We start from the raw sequence: 15,690 nt of genomic DNA, 5'->3' as shown, positions 1-15,690 counted from the left end.
TGGACCACAAGACTGCTGTTGACTGGGGAATGAGGTACAAAGTAAGGGAGGTGCCTGCCTTCACCCCAAGGAGTTGATCTTGAGACACAACCTTTAACACTTTCGGAATGTCAGACCATTACAAGAAAGATCAATAAGTGCCTCTAACATATCTTTTGAAACCTATTCATTGTTTGTATAATTTGATCATGTGTCTTCTCTAAATTAAATAGCCATAAGCTATCAGTCACTCCTTCTATGGAAATATTTCCTCATCTTTCATAACTTTCCTGCCTTGAAGGTTCTCTTGGGTTCTTCTTTTGATGGTCTATGGTCCTTTTTTCCATGCATAAAAATTAAGTTAATCAGGGATCTTGTCGATCTGTGCTCTTCTACCATATACACAACCAAGGGTGACATCAGCCCATCCAAAAAGACTAAATATTCCATCCTTTATCATTGATTAAGTGGGTTTGTTTTCTCTTGCTTATTGATCTCCAATTTCCTTTACCATCACTCTTGAAAACATTAAATTTATATTAATACAGAAAATACACTTTTTAAAAAACTGTTTCTTTCTCTTTTGTGTACATCTCTAGATACACCCCAAACAAAGGAGATTTTCCCAGTGAGGTTTGACTTAGGGCCTTACATCTCCAGCATATGGAGCAAGAAATAAATATGCAGTGTCCATTATATTTCATGGGAATTGCATATTTAATTCCTGAAAATGTACTGCTGAAATGGATTTTAACCAGTGCCCTAGTTTACTGAAGAGAGAATAGAATGCTTCTGTGCAGATTCACAAGGAAGTTTCTGTGAAGGCAGGAACCACCCTTCCTTCAACGGATACTATTACAACTCATTAAACTTTCAACGGACGATGTGCACAATGGTACTTATTATGAAGAAACTTCTAGGAGCTCCTCCTCCATAGTTCAAGGAGGGAGCTGTGACTGCTTCTATGCTATCTCCACCGCATAGTTAGAAGAGGGTGCTAACAAGCCTGATTCTCCTCCAAATCACAGAGTACTTTTAACTCAGTGTCACTTCATTGGCCGCTGTTACTCCTGATTCATGAATGGTGCAACAGAGTGGAGAATAAAACTCTAATTGCATTGGTAATCTGGTGTGTGAAAGGTTTTAAACATTGCATACATTCGCAAAACCTTAAAAAATAAGGTTGCATTTGAAATGTGGCTTGTTCAAAAGAAATGATAAACCTCTTTCTAAGCCTTAGTATCAATAGAAAGACTTCCTATATCTTCACTTTCCCTGTCTCTCATCTGTGTATCAGTCAGTTTGTTACCGAGTCATGCAACAGAATTTGCCTTCTCTCTGTTTTCAGGAACTTTATTGGCACAGTAAGGAATACAAGTTTTCTAGGGTACACTGAATACTTTGGACTGGGGAGGCTTCACAGCAGTAATGGGGTTTCATATTGTGTATCCATTTTTCATTACAGTTCAGTCCTGAGAAGCAGCCAGGTTCTCCTACATTGCAAGGCTGTTTCTGGAGCATCTTGTTTTTCAGCCACAATTATTCTCTCTCTCTCTGACCCCTCTAAGTGCCAGGGTTCTTCACTCCTACCATTTAGCCTATAAAATATTGATTTCCTTCTGAGAACTCTGTAGCCTTGATCCTGCCTGATTGTGCAATAAATCATGCAAGGAAAGGGCTATGCAGAAATCAGTGTGCAAAAGAGAGGATCACTTTACAATCCCTGGGAAATGCACTCAGGTCGTCGTGTCTGAAGGGCTCAGGAAGTGTGATGAATGTGCTCCTTCCTGAGTATTACTGCTCTTCAAGTAAAGAATGTAACAGCTTGTAGCAGTGTGTTATTTAAAGCCAGTCATACCTCAGCTGACCTGAGCTAACAATCAAATTGGTGTGACCAAATTAGAATGCCTAACAGATTTTCCTATGGCCTGGAATGGAGATTTGGTTGATAAGCATGTCTGACTTGGGAGACTGACTGGCATGTAGTGATAAACTGATTATCACAATGTCATGGCGCAGGGAGTGGATGAAAGAGGATTGTCTACATTAACCCTCAGAACCGAATGTCACGATAATCTACACTGTGATGTGTCAGTAAAACAAAGAAGATCATAAACCAGCCTCAGAGCTGTTCTATTACAAGCCCCGTGACTACGCCCTCCAAAGCACTGGCTATCAGTAGAGAATATATGTAAATCTATACATATACAGGGAGAGAAACGCTCATGCTTCAAGAAATAAGCCACTACTAACACAGAGTGACAGGGAGTCTGGCAGGTTATTCAATAATTGCTCAGTTCAGGATTTCTCTGAAGTATTTTTTACTACCCACTGTCAGAAATGGGATGCTGGACTAGCTTGTCCACTGGACAGATCTGGTATAGCAGTCCCTATGTTCCTGAAATACTGTCCTATGCTATACCTCCCTTAAAGAGTTTACAATCTAAGGCCCCACCCTGCAAATCCACATTATGTGAGTAGTCCCAGTGATTTACATTATTTACAACTCCCCCCACACCCTTATTTGAAGAGAGCAGTAATTTTCTTGATTTTCTTGAAAATATGTATTTTCAAGTCTCTTTATTTCAACTGTTTAGTCAAACAGATCTGTGCTACCTGGACCTGATGGTACAAGGTCAGGTGCCTTTGGGAGGTACTAGTCATGAGTGGAGCGGGCTCAGCACTTTGCAGGATCAGGTCCATATAACACCCCCCACTTGGTAAGGCAACTCCCATCTTTTCATGTGCTGTATATTTATACCTGCTTACTGTATTTTCCATTCCATGCATCTGATGAAGTGGGTTATATCCCACGAAAGCTTATGCCCAAATAAATTTGTTAGTCTCTAAGGTGCCACAAGGACTCCTTGTTGTTTTTATAGATCTGTTTAACTCTCTGGAAGACAAATATATGAGCTAATCACAATACTGTTCACATATGCTTCCAGCAATGCAGTCCAAACGGCATTATGTTTATGAAAGATGTTTGTTTAAGGATTGCTGACTTTCCTAACAGTTCTATTTAGCAAATTTTTGACCTCAGGCTTAGAGACTTTCCCTGTTTCACTGCTGAATGTTATCAGAAGTAGAAACTACCATTGCACTGTGCCCATAGCTATTGTACCTGAGGCACAGGCAGCCCCACCTCTTGGGCTGATGTTGAGCAGACACATTCCCAAGTCCATATATGGAAGTTGGCCCATGTTGATTTTGTGCAACTTACTCAACTGGTCTTGAGTCAAGAAATCAAAGATACTGGCACATGAAGAGGGCTGTCTGAGCTCAAGTGACACCACCCAACTCATGTATACACACACGAGTGCGCACACACACACGTGGGGGTGTTTTCCCCATACTCTATTGGGTTGGTCATGAGCAGACTACCTCCTTGGTTACTACCTAACTCTGCTGTCTTTTACACATTTGGTCACTTTGCTCCTCTCACTGTCTTTCTTTGCCCATCAATCCCCGGCCTTGCCTCTCTCTTCATCCTCCTGCTCTAACTTTTGCTAAGCTGTGAACTTGCAACTTGCCTTCATTGTAAGTTTTGCTTGCTCTTCTGCCTTCTTTCCTCGACTTGGTCCTACTTCTCCTCTCTTATCCACTCCCTGGACTTGCATCCTTGGTAGCTCTTTCCCACCTCAAACTCTCTCCCATCCTCTCTTTCTGCTCATCTTCTTAAATAAAGACAGCACTAACTTGGTGTGTGCCTGCCAGACCCTGTTCAGCTTACAAGTATGTTTGATCCCTTTCGCCCATTCTTTGTCTGTTCTTTGCCTCTATAGACCAGGAGTGTAAACTTTCTTTAGCAAGGGCCAAATGATCTTTTCTCTCTGAATCCATGGGTCAGAGGTAAAAATGTCACTGTCAAGAGGCAAATTTCACATCCACGCTGTACCCCTACCTCCCACTTTTTTCAAATTTTCCCTCTCTCAGTCTCCACCTACTTTTAGACACTCACCTTCATCCCTCTCTCTCATCCTCCTCAGGGGCGTGCTTCCCCTCACCAGTCCTATCACACACTCTTATTGATCCCATTTGGGCACCCCCTTTCCAGGGGCACCGTGCTCCACCGTCAACTTTTTGGGCACATTGCTCCCTATCTGGGGGCCTTAATCCCCCTTTGGGCTCTGGTGTTGCAGGGCTAAGTCATGTCAGTAGATGCGGGGGGGGGAGACTTTATTTTGAGGCTACCCTGCAGAGCAGCAGGAAACAGTGAGAGGGAAGAGACACACCTGCTTTTGCACACGGCTATTGCTATGGGGCTCAGAAGCCAGGCAGGGGAGAGATGCTGAGAAAAAGTGTCCTTTCTAAGACTAGGCTTTGAGTCCTGGTGATTGCAGCTGCTGCTCAGTAAGAGCCAGGAGAAAGCTCAGTTGCTTTTGCCCTCTCAGGCATGAGTGTCACCCCTCAGTTTCTTCCACTCAGACCTCTACCCTTTTGGAAGTGCAGAGCTGTGGCCAATGACTTTGAAGTGTGGGGAAAGAGTTGAGGGCTGGAAGAAAGTGTTCTGGGACCTGGGCCTGGCCCATAGGCTATATTTGACACTCTGGCTTTAGGTCTGAAAGCTCTTTGGAGCAGGGACTGTATTTTCCTATACAGCAGCAAGCACCATGGGGACCCCAAACCGTCTGTGGCCTTTGGATGCCACTGTGCATAAATGATGAAATACTAACTAAAAGCAATGGAATCTGGCAGGAACTCATCACTCTGTGCTTCCCTCCTTCACCTTTCTCCTCTCTTTCAATCCTGTACCCTACTTTGAAATCTCAAAGCTACTTCAGACATCAGACACCTTGATTTGTCAACTTCCTCATACCTCCTCACCTCCCTCCCAAATTCCTCCCCTCTCTGAACATCAGTTACTCTCTCCTCTGACTTCTTCCCTTCTTCATTCAAGTACATGGGGGTTTCCCATATACAAAAGTGATACACATACACTCTCCTCCCTCTAGCTGTCAGCTCATCTCCATCCTCCCCTTTATTTCTAATCATCAATATGTTATGTGAGCAGTCTGCCTTGCTGCCAGGCTGAGTTCCAATGGCTGGCTTCTTGTCCTCTAGCTTCCTCCCCAATCACTTCCATTCTGGCAGATCACCCTCTCTCAGATCATCAAATCAGGTGGCTGAGGGTAGGAGTCACAGCCTGGAACTGCCAAATCTCTATCTCTACTGAGCCCTGGTCTACACTAGGACATTAGGTCCAATTTAGCAGCGTTAAATCGATGTAAACCTGCACCCGTCCACACGCTGAAGCCCTTTATTTTGACTTAAAGGGCTCTTAAAATCGATTTTCTTACTCCACCCCTGACAAGTGGATTAGCGCTTAAATCGGCCTTGCCGGGTCGAATTTGGGGTACTATGGACACAATTCGACGGTATTGGCCTCCAGGAGCTATCCCAGAGTGCTCCATTGTGACTGCTCTGGACAGCACTCTCAACTCAGATGCACAATTGTTTGCCGTTGCTCTGACGCAGGGAGGGGCGATTGACGACACGGCTTACAGGGTTGGCTTATAGGGAGCTAAAATCAACAAAGGGAGTGGCTTTACATCAAGGAGTATTTCAGGCAGGACTTCACGGAGGGTTCCAATAAGAAATGGTGCACCTAAGTTATTGTTCTTATTGGAACAAGGAGGTTAGTCTGGCCTCTGATTAATACATGGCTAGATTTACCTCGCTGCACCTTCTCTGTGAGTGACTGCAGTGTGACCTAGAGGAATGAGTCCCCTAGACGGGGGGCGGGAGGGGGGGAGGTTTGCAAATGAGTACAAAACAAATCTGGTCTATTTCTTGTTTTGATCCACTCCATCTATCTTTTACATCTTTGGCTGGCAGCAGACGGTGCAGAAAGACTGCATGCCATCCACATCTCATGGCTGCTCGGCAGAAGATGGTACAATAGGACTGCTAGCCATCCTCATCTCTTGCCTGCCCGGCAGAAGATGATGCAATAGGACTGCTAGCAATCTGTATCACCTGCCTGCTCACCATAAGATGGTTCAATAGGACTGACTGCAGGACTAAAGAGAATGACCTGATCAAGTCACTCCAAATTTAGTCCCTGCGCCCATGTCTGCCCAGGCGCTCCTGATCGGCCTCACACAGGCGACCAGGAGCACCTCGGACATGACGATGACGGCTACCAGTCCTATTGCACCGTCTGCTGCCACAAGGCAATGGGTTGCTGCTGCTGTGTAGCAATGCAGTACCGCGTCTGCCAGCACCCAGGAGACATACGGTGACAGTGAGCTGAGCGGCCTCCATGCTTGCCGTGGTATGGCGTCTGCACAGGTAACTCAGGAAAAAAGGGCGCGAAATGATTGTCTGCCCTTGCTTTCACGGACGGAGGGAGGGAACGGGGGCCTGACAATATGTACCCAGAACCACCCGCGACAATGTTTTAGCCCCATCAGGCATTGGGATCTCAACCCAGAATTCCAATGGGCAGCGGAGACTGCGGGAACTGTGGGATAGCTACCCACAGTGCAGTGCTCCAGAAGTAGACTCTAGCCTCGGTACTGTGGAAGCACTCGGGTTAATGCACTTAATGCACTTAGAGCATTTTCTGTGGGGACACACACACTTGAATATATAAAACCGATTTCTAAAAAACCGACTTCTATAAATTCGACCTAATTTCGTAGTGTAGACATACCCTGAGGCTATCCTTTAATAGAGCTGTTTATTAGAATCATAGAATCATATAGTTAGAAGGGAACGGAAGGGTCATCTAGTCTACCCCTCTGCTAAGATGCAGTATTGAAGTAACTCAGAAAAGTATCGAAAGGCATAATTATAGGGTGTGGCCATACACAATGAGATGTGAAACAGTGGCACAAAAGAGGCACTATGGTGGTGTTCCAAGCTCTCCTGGCCAAACTTTCAAGGAACTGGAATCCATAGTATAAGTTCCTTTTAGCTAGACAGGCCTTGGAAACATTCATAGGCCTTCCCAGGTGAAGCACAGAGGACAAGTATTTCTAATATTTTCTTCTCATGGTTGTGCTAGGTGGATTATGCAGCTATTAAATCAAATTCCTTCCCATTCAGTAGCCCATTTCATACTTCTCTTCCATGTTTATAATAGTTTAAGTAAACAGAGGTAATATCTGAGAACTTGAGAGATTTCATGGCTATATCTCTTGGAAAAAGGGCACTCATTCCATTCTGTGAGGGATGAGCATGACTAATTTCAGCATATTCCCATAACTCTTATCTAGCTGTGAATGGAAAAAAAATTAAACAGATAACAACACGCTTAGCAATAGTTATACCATTGGCAATAGACCAGAGCAATTTGGCAGTGCTTCTCTGGAGATAATTTACCTCTTAGAATTCCCCAACATACTTTCCAATTTCTCTGTGAACAATCAGAATTTAAATCATGTATTCCTTGTAGTCAGCTGAGATGTTCTGCCAGTTTTTATTTGGGACAAGCAATTACATACACCTCTACATTTAAAATGAAGTTTAAGAATAGAGCTGGGTGATTTTTTTTTTTTTTGGCAGCAAATATAAATGTTGCTGTTAAATGCATTTTTCAGGGCTTCAAAAAACTATTCACAAATTCAGGATGAATTTGGCAAATAGTTTTAGCTGATTTTTTAAGTCCATGTTGACACTTTTGAAATGAACTGTCTTTGGCTCTTTAAGAGGGAGGAGGACGAGGCACTTGTAACTCATCAACTGACCTCAGCTGGGCTTAATCTAGAGCAGCTGGGCCTTAGAGAGAAGAGAGACCTGGTAAGTCAGAGTTATCTGAATCAGTCAGGAGAAGGGTAGGTGAGAGCTGGCTGGAAGTGAAAGATTGGCTGCTAGAGTCAGGAGACTGTACGTGTTAGGAGATAATCATGTTATCTCCATACACTGTTTACAGATTATGTTCTATGGTGTCACTTTCTCCTTTTAAAATTAAAGTATTGTTTTTCCTTAATATCAGCTTCTTTAATTGTCACATTTACAGGACTCTCTCAGTCCAGCTGAAATGCCTCAGGCACTGGTAACAGCATCATCTTGTTTTAACTTGATGCGATGTTCCTACCTGTGTTTAACCACTTACTAATTCTCCTATAAAATACATTTTCCCAGCCTTTTGGGATCATTCCTATCATGATAGTCTGCTCTGGCAAGAACAAAGGCTGTCCCTTGAAGATTTTGTTCTTTCCAGACCCCACAAAAATCTTTTTGAGCCAGTTCTGATCATTGTAACTCTTGCCTAGGAGAGAAAGATTGTCTAGTGGTTAGGGAAATAACCTAGGCCTTGGGAGACTTTGTTCAAGTCTTTGTTCTGCCACAGACTTCATGTGTGACCTTGGGGAAGTCACTTAGCCTTTCTGTGCCTCAGTTCCCCATGTGCTGAGTGGGGGGAAAATAGCACTTTCCGACTATACAGGAGTGTTGTGAGGATGAACATGCAAAGACTGTGAAGTGTTCACATACTACAGTAATGGGGCCCATATAAATACCTCTCTCAAAGGGAAGTCTAAAATTTCATGAATGTAAATGATCACACCCATATTCACTGCTAAAATCTGAAAAGATATTTGAAACTGCAGTGGGTTATACTGAGTGTAGAGAAAACCTTAATAAATATAAGTCCAGGTGTCATAATTTTAGATTCTGCAGTTATCATAAAAAGCAGACAGGTGGTAGAAAAATTATAGCCTCCTGGAATACAGTGATTGGTTGCTTTCCTTCCAGCTACCAGGTGTTTAAATGCTAGAGCAGAAGGCATTTGATCCTGCATCATTCAAGTTAGTAGGAGTTGTTCCTTTGATTTGGTTGGGAGCAGGTTTGGACCTCAGATGAGAGATCATAAGACCCAAAAGAAACCCTCAAAGTAAGATAAGAGTTTGGAGGGATTCAGTTTAGTCCCAGCAATGACATGCTGCTCCATCCCCGACTGGTATTTAAAAAGTAGCTGAGTCAATCACCTATTACATTCTAAAACAGCTTTCAAATAACAGTCTGGCTCTGCTTACTCTTCTTTGCACACAAGTACTCACATGGATATGTGTACAAAGACCAGCCATTCCCCAAATATTTATGCCACAAATACCTGTTCGTGTCAGGACTCAGGGGTACAAACTGGGTCATACTGAAAAGCCACATGGAACTGAAATCAATGCTCTGAAGTATGTGACCCATTCTAGTTCCAAGCCTATTGCAGACTGGATCTAACATGCATGAAAAAGTGGCTTATGGAAAGTTCCCTGATACAATATGACACAATGTCATAGTACATCAGCAGTTTAAAGAAATATTTTTTTCTTTTTCTTTTTTGGGGGGAAGCAAGTTATTAGTTTTCTGCTACAGACAAGCATCTATCCTAGTCATGTCAGAGAATAAAGGCTTGACAATGTCTTGTATGTGGCACAGATACAAATCTTGGGCTTCCAGGTATTCAGGAACCAAGCCATATTAAATTGAATTACTTGGGCCAAATAATTATCTTATTATATCCCATACACCCCCTGCTGAAGTAAATGGGATTACATGGAAGTAAAGCAAAGAGAATTTAGTTGACTGAACACCATTAATGACTGCTTCTAGAACTAGTCCCTGAACCCACAAGAGGAGAGGCAATTCTTGGTTTAGTCCTCAGTGGAGCACAGGATCTGGTCCAAGAAGTGAATATAGTTGAACCACTTGGCAATAAGCGACCTAATGTAATTAAATTTAACATCCTTCAGGGGTGGGGGGAATTACCAAAGAATCCCACCATAATAGCATTTACCTTCCAAAAGGGGAACTACACAGAAAAGAGGAAGCTACTTAAATGTAAATTAAAAGGAATAGTCACAAGAGTGAAACAGCTGCATGCTACATGGAAACTATTTAAAAACATCATAATTCAAACTAAATGTGTACCCCAAATCAAAACAATGAGTAAGAGGACCAAAAAAATGCCATCATGGCTAACCAGTAGAGTGAAAGAGATGGTCAGAGGCAAAAAGGCATCATTTAAAAAATGGAAGTCAAATCCTACTGAGGAAAATAGAATGGAACATAAACTCTGGCAAGTATAATTAGTCAGGCCAAAAAAGAATTTGAAGAGCAACTAGCAAAAGACACAAAAAACTAACAGCAAAAAAGTGTTTAAGTACATCAGAAGCAGGAAGCCTGCCAAACAATCAGGAAAGCTATTGGACAACCAAGGTTCTGAAGGAGCACTCAAGGAAGAAAGGGCTGTTGCAGAGAAGCTGAATGAATTTTTTGCATTGGTCTTCACTGCAGAGGGTATGAGAGATTCCCACACCTGAGCCAGTCTTAACCAGATGATAAGTCTGAGGAACTGTCCCAGATTCAGTAGTGGAGAACGTAAAAACATAAGAACGGCCATACTGGGTCAGACCAAAGGTCCATCTTGCCCAGTATCCTGTCTTCCAACAGTAGCCAATGCCAGGTGCCCCAGAGGGAATGAACAGAACAGGTGATCAGGTGATCCATTCCCTGTCACCCATTCCCAGCTTCTGGCAAACAGAGGCTAGGGACAGCATCCCTGCCCATAGTTTTGGAACAAACTGATAAATTAAAGACTAATAAGTCACCAGTGGTGTTCAACCAAGAGGTCTAAAGGAACTGAACTATGAAACTGCAGACTTTCTAACTGTGTTATATAATCTATCGCTTAAATCAACCTCTGTATCAGATATCTAGAAGATAGATAATGTAATGCTGATTTTTAAGAAGGTCTCCAGAGGCAATCCTGGCAACCCAGTAAGCCTATCTTCAGTTCCAGACAAATTGGTCGAAATGATAGTAAAGAACAGAATTATCCCAATTGAACCTGATTTGTTGGGGAAGAGCCAATACAGCTTTTGTAAAGGAAAATAATGCCTCACTAATCTGTTAGACTTCTTTGAGGGAGTCAACAAGCATGTGGACAAAGGTGATCCAATTGATATAGCATTCTTGGACCTTCAGAAAGCCTTTGCAAGGTCCCACTCCAAAGATTCTTAAGCAAAGTAAGCAGTCATGGGATAAAAGGGAAGGTCCTCTCGTGGATCAGTGACTGGTAAAACATAGGAAACAAAGGGTAGGAATAAATCATCAATTTTCACAATGGAGAAAAGTAAATAGTGGAGTCCAACAATGAACTGTACTGGGACCTGTGCTGTTCAATATATTCATAAATGATTTGAAAAAGGGGGTGAACACTGAGGAGACAAAATTTGCAGATGAGCCAAAATTACCCAAGATAGTTAAGGCCAAAGCTGACTGCAAAGGGTTATAACGGGATCTTACAAAACTGGGCAACGGGACAACCAAATGGCAGATGATATTCAGCGTTGATAAGTGCAAAGTAATGCACATTGGAAAAAACAATCCCAACTATGATGTGGTCTAAATTAGCTGTTACTACTCAAGAAAGAGATCTTAGAATCACCATGGATAGTTCTCTGAAACATCAGCTCAATGTGCAGCAGCAGTCAAAAAATCTAACAATGTTAGGAACCATTAGGAAAGGGATTGATAACAAGACAAGAAAATATCATAATGCCACTATATACATCCATAGTACGCTCACACCTTGAAAACTGCATATAGTTCTGGTCGCCCCATCTCAAAAATGATACATGAGAATTGGCAAAGATACAGATAAGGGCAACAAAAATGATTAAGGGTATGAAACAGCTTCTATAGGAGAAGAGATTAAAAAGACTCGGACTGTTCATCTTAGAAAAGAGATAACTAAGGGGGGATTTGATGGAGGTCTATAAAATCATGACTGGTATGGAAAAAGTGAATAGGGAAATGTTATTTACCCCATCATATAACACAAGAATCAGGAGTTAGCCTATGAAATTAATAAGCAGCATGTTTAAAACTAACATAAGGAAGTACTTCTTTACACAATGCACAGTCAATGAATTAACCATATCTATAAGTGCAGGTAGCATGATTCACTTTAAGAAGTTACTTCATTGTTGATGGTAGAGTCACTTGGAAAATTTCAAAAGGGTCAACATTTGGAGCTCGTGCCTCTATCCTCCCGCCCCCAGTGGAAAAGAAATCAGTGGAAAATGTCTTCCATTTTCTAACAAGCTCTAGTTTTTTGAGCTCAAGCTTTTTTTTATTTTAAAGCATCAGAAAGGAGCCTGACTATGGGCATTGCAAATGTAGAGTGCTGTGAGTTAAACCCGCCTTCGTAAAGTAGAGTAGGGAAAGCATGGCAACCTGTCCACACTGACAGCTGCAAGCGGAGTGGTGTGGCCACATTTGTGGCACTTGCAGTGGCATTGGGAGTGATGCATTATGGACAGCTATCCCACAGAGCACCTCTTCCCATTCTGGCACTGTGGTTTGTGGGAAGCGGGCAGAGGGTGCGGGGCATTCTGGGTCCTGTCCCAATGCCCCGTGATGCATCGGTTCGCATCCCAGCAATCCCTCTGCTTCCGTCCACATTTGACCCCATCTTTCATTTTTTGTACTGCGCGCTCTGTCTTCCCTTTCGATCTGCGGGAATGGAGCCCGAACTGCTGAGGAACATGCTGACAAGTCTCGCCAGCATGTCACGTTTGGCAGTTGAGTTTTGGATGAGAAAAGCCACTTTCATGGGACTGTGTGAGGAGCTCGCCCCACCCTGCAGCGCAAGGACACGAGATTGAGAGCTGCCCTGACGGTGGAGAAGTGGGTGGCTATTGCAATCTGGAAGCTGGTAACTCCAGACAGCTACCGATCGGTCGCTAACCAGTTTGGAGTGGGGTAGTCGACCGTTGGAATCGTGTTGATGCAAGTTTGCAGGGCCATTAATCGCATCCTGCTCAGAAGAACCGTGATTCTGGGTAATGTGCATGACATTGCGGCTGGCTTTGCACAAATGGGTTTCCCTAACTGCGGAGGGGCGATAGATGGGACGCATATTCCAATTCTGGCACCAGACCACCTAGCCTCCGAGTACATTAATTGGAAGGGGTATTTCTCTATGGTTCTCCAGGCGCTTGTGGATCACCATGGGCGTTTCATTGACATTAACGCAGGCTGGCCCGGAAAGGTGCATGACGCACGCATCTTTCGGAACACTGGCCTGTTGAGGAAGCTGCAAGCCGGGACTTTTTTCCCAGACCAGAAGATCACTGTAGGGGAAGTCAAAATGCGCATTGTGATCCTTGGAGGCCCTGCTTACCCTTTAATGCCGTGGCTCATGAAACCCTACAGAGGGAGCCTTGACAGCAGCAAAGAGCGGTTCAACGACAGGCTGAGCCGGTGCAGAATGACTGTGGAGTGTGCTTTTGGTCGTTTAAAGGGCAGCTGGCACTCTCTGTATGGGAAGCTGGACCTGGCCCATGACAGCATCCCCGTGGTTATATCCATGTGCTGTACCCTCCATAACATTTGTGAAGGGAAGGGTGAAAGATTCACGCAGGCATGGAACTTGGAGGTTCAACACCTGGAGGCTGAATCTGAACAGCCAGAGAGCAGGGCTATTAGAGGGGCCCAGCGTGGGGCTGCAAGGATTAGGGATACCTTGAGGGAGCAATTTGAGGCTGAAAGAAACCAGTAATGTTTGGTGCCCTGCACGGGAGTGAAGTGCAATAGTTCTAATGTTAGTAGGAATCTGTGTTTGCTACGCTGACTTGCAGTGCCTGTTTCTTTGCTGGGCTAAGGTATCTTTTACTTTATGCAACAGTAAAGAATGTTTTCAAAGCCAAAAATCCATTTATTGAAAAGAAACACAACTGCTTGGGAAACAGAAAGGGCAAGGGGGTGGGGTGGGGAATGATACAATCACAGATTTGTGTATGTCCTGTTATCATACTCAGTCTTCCTGTCTGGAGTGCTGTGCAAGGAGTGCTGCACTTCAGGCTGGCTAAAATGCATAGTGATTGGGGTTGAGTGCAATGGGTAAGGCTCATAGTTTTGAGGGCTGGATGGTGAAGCTACAGGTGTTGCAGGCAGCTGGTGGCGATAAGAACCCGGATGTTGAGGAAAGTGGGTTGGAGGTGACATTGGAGCACAAGGGAAAGAGTTTTGGGACAAGGTCTGGGCGGTGGAGGGGGGGGCGCGGTAGTGCTCCACCTGCAAGGCTATGAGTGCCTCCCTGGATCGAGTCTACTTGGCACTCCATGATGCTTATCAGCCGATCCATACTTTGCTGCGGGAGCTCTGCGCTTTTGTGCTGGCGCTCCTCATTCTGCTGGCGGATCCTCCTTTCACTCTCCCTCCACTCCTGCGCTTTTAGATTCTCGTTAAGGGACTGCTGCATTACTTCATGTAGCATGTCTTCTTTGCTTCTACGTGGCCTCTTCCTAATTCTTTGGAGTCTTTCGGCCAGTGATAACATGGACGGTTGAGATCTCAAGGTTGCATCTGTAAAGGCAAAATGCAACACTTAACAGAGGCAGCATTGTTCACACCAGACAGAGCAATGATTCCCCCATACTTAAGGGCAAGCACAGTCCACACAATAGCATATTTTGCCCATCCCAAAGCGAGCGCACATAACCCCCAGGAGCCCCAAAATGGTGAGTAAGCACAGGGTCAAGGGGGACTGATTGTTTCACGGCTGTACTGTCCTCTGGGTTTTTGTGCCTTGGGGAAAGCCAACAGCTGCAGGGGGCCCTTATACTGAACACTCTCCCCACATTTTCCACAGGAGTTCATCCTGAAGATATCTCGCTGCTGTGGGTGACCTGGGAAGCAAGGGAGGGTCTTCTACAACAATGTGGCTTCTGCCCTGGCCCATACGCAGCTTGCCTGTGTGCAGCAATTGTCCCCTCACCCCTCACGGCACAGTGGTACAGACATGTTAGCCTGACTGGGACAAGGACCACAGTGGCTCTCCCAAGAAACCTGCGCAAGCACATTGCCCAACTTCTGGATGAGACCTCTGAAGAGATCACTGAGGCCAATTACCACGATGTGAGAGAGCACATTAATGCCCTATTCCGCATCTAGGCATGCATGCAGCCATAACCCTCCTCGCCCCAAGAGCTTGCACCAAACAACTTCCTTCCCAAAATAAAAGCCGCTTACCGTGAACCTCCTCTGGTGTTTGTCCTTCCCCAAGCACCGGCCACCGAGACTGGCTACCTTCCTCCTGGCTTGAGAACAGCTCCTGGCTACATGCATCTAGGGATTCCGGGGTGTCTTCCTCCTCCTCAGCACCCTCGCTCCCACTTTCCTCCTCCTCCTCCTGCCTTGTTGCACTGGGCTCTGAAGTGTCCATGGTGGTCCTCGGAGTGGAGGTGGGGTTGCCCCCAAGTATTGCATCCAACTCTTTGTAGAAATGGCAGGACGCGGGGACAGCACCGGAACGGTGGTTTGCCTCATGGGCTTTGCGGTAGGCATTCCGCAGCTCCTTCACTTTAACCCTGCACTGCTGTGTGTCACAGTCATAGTTCCTTTCCATCATGTCCCTTGATATCTGTCTGAAGGTATCGTAATTCCTATGGCTGGAGCACAGCTGGGACTGGACAGCTTCCTCCCCCCAAACACTGATGAGGTCCAGCACCTCGCCATTGCTCCATACTGGGGATCACCTGGCACGTGGAGGCATGGTCATCTGGAAAGATTCGCTGATAGCACTCCACACCTGGCTGAGCAAACAGGAAGGGGATTTTCAAAATTCCCAGAGAATTTAAAGGGCGGGTCTGACGGTTGGTCACCTGAGGGCACAGCAGTAGAATTCAAAGTGATGATCAGAGTGGCTAGAACAGGCATTGTGGGACACTTCTGGAGGCCGATCAGAGCGCCCTAACAGAC

At 44.7% G+C, this 15,690-nt stretch overlaps 1 protein-coding gene across 1 annotated transcript in view; it reads left to right on the top strand.

The window, feature by feature from the left end:
- Positions 1–15,690, top strand: part of LOC141987327 (endogenous retrovirus group K member 9 Gag polyprotein-like) — a 262,863-nt gene that overhangs the window by 66,913 nt on the left and 180,260 nt on the right. The window lies entirely within an intron of this gene.

This window comes from Natator depressus, chromosome 5 (genome assembly GCF_965152275.1).
Source record: "Natator depressus isolate rNatDep1 chromosome 5, rNatDep2.hap1, whole genome shotgun sequence".
Classification (NCBI taxonomy): domain Eukaryota; kingdom Metazoa; phylum Chordata; order Testudines; family Cheloniidae; genus Natator; species Natator depressus.
Note: the sequence above shows the minus strand (reverse complement) of the source record. Positions and strands in the feature narration are given on the sequence as shown.